Raw genomic sequence first — 2,228 nt, forward strand, 5'->3', positions numbered from 1 at the left:
TGTTTTGATGATTACAAAGGGGCATATGGTTGTGAAGGAGAAGGATCATCTGCAGACAGAATCTATGTCAACCAGAGTTTTGCTAGTAAGGATGCACTGCTTTCAGAGTTGCGGTTGACAGCGGTGAGGCGTAGGTTCTCCTTCAGAATATTCAAGTCAACAAAAACTCTCTTTGTGGCAACATATCGTGTTAGTGGTTGTCAATGGAAGGTCCGAGCAAGTGTGAAAAATGGGACTAAAACGTTTTACGTAACCAAGTATGTGGCAACCCATACATGTTCCATCCCAGACAGAATCGCTCAGCGGAAACGTTGTACTCCGAAGTACATTGGTCGACTTTTCATAGATCGAGTGGGAATCATTGATGGGTTGAATCCGCAGCATATCAAAGATGCAATGAAGAACATGTTTGGCATGACACTTGATTACACCACTTCATACATAGCATTGTTATATGCGCAAGAAATGGTGAGAGGATCAGCGGAAGACGGGCATGAGCGACTGCCTTCATATTTTGAGCAAATCAAGGCAGCAAATCCGGGTTCTATCACAGCTTTAGAACTTGATTCTCTGAATAGATTTAAGTATCTATTTCTCTCTTTTAGAGCTTCTATCAGAGGATTTAAGTATCAGAGAAGGGTCATTGTGGTGGATGGGACTCACCTAAGTGGGAAGTATGAGGGTACTATGTTGGTTGCAGCCACACAAGACGGTAATTTTCAGATATATCCATTGGCTTTTGGGATCGTAGATGGTGAGAATGATGAATCTTGGGAATGGTTTTTCACAAAATTGGCGAGTTGTGTATCTGATGAGTATCCTCTGGTGATAGTCTCCGACAGGCACTCCTCCATTATAAATGCGTGTGAAAAGGTGTTTCCTTGGGCAACCCGAGGAATACGTTATTATCACCTTCAAAAGAATATTGTCAAAAAGTATAAAGGGAAGCATCTCTTGAAAGTGTGGTCCGGGGAGACGGAAGAAATCAAGATGGCAATCTTGGTTGGAGCTATCCAGGATGAGAGGACGCAAACCCCGGAAGCAACACAGGGTTTATAGGTGCTCAGTCTGCAAAGAAACTGGCCATAAGCGTCCACAATGTAAGAACTTACGTGGAAGACCTTCAAGTAAGTCGTCCAGAAGACCTTCTGGTTAGTCGTCCAACGACTTAATTAGACTCTATGTTTTATGAACTTCTCTGTAGACTCTATGTTTTATGATTGTCTCTGTAGACTTTATGTTTTATGAACTTATTTGTAGATTTTATGTTTTATGAACTTATCTGAGAAGTCTTTTTGTTGGAAGACTTTTCAGACGACTTAACGTTAAGTCGTCTGAGAAGTCTTTTTTTTGGAAGACTTCTCAGACGGCTTAACTTTAAGTCGTCTGAGATGTCTTTTTGTTGGAAGTGGTGGTAAATCGTTCAGAAGACCTTCTGGTCAAACATTACATATTCCGAAAGGTTACTGCACTACCAAACTAACTTCCTTTGGAATTCTAGTTTGGTATGAGGATAGGTTACAAAAAACATCATCCTATCCTGACCATGTTAACGTCCCCTAATCTACCATACAACAGTACACAAAAGCATCAAGTTCAAATACAAATAACACATCCAATATCTACTTATACGTTCCCAGGTTCTCATCATTGTCTTGGTTTTCCCATTCATGGCAAATAGGAAGCTCTTGAAATATATTCACCGCCATCTTCTCCCTGATGCTCTTCCCGTTTCTTTTGTTAAACGCTTTAGGAAATTCCATCCCAAGAGCATGACATTCAATGTACTTCAGAGCGAAGGGGTCACAATCACCAGCTCGGCACTGAGGTACTCCATCGGTTTGTCTCGCATATGTGTATGGCTCCAATGTGTATTGAACCTTTTGTTCGTCAGAGAGCGTGCAGTCAACAAGCAGATAAGGGACCATTGTGACAAAATACTCCATTACCTCATCGAGTTCTTCAGGGCTAATATGACCGATAATGCTGTCCCAGATGACTATGTGCCTCTTAGGGATCGATATCCATATAGCAATCCAATGCTGGTTCTTTAAGTTCACAGGTGCATAAATATCATCCACATCCACCCCCCCATCAGAAAACTACCAGACGACTTACAGACGACTTATACAAGTCAGATAACTACCAGATGACTAACAGACGACTTATGAAAGTCAAAAAACTACCAGACGACTTACAGACGACTTATGCAAATCAGAAAACTACCA

Source organism: Brassica oleracea, chromosome C9 (genome assembly GCF_000695525.1).
Source record: "Brassica oleracea var. oleracea cultivar TO1000 chromosome C9, BOL, whole genome shotgun sequence".
NCBI lineage: Eukaryota > Viridiplantae > Streptophyta > Magnoliopsida > Brassicales > Brassicaceae > Brassica > Brassica oleracea.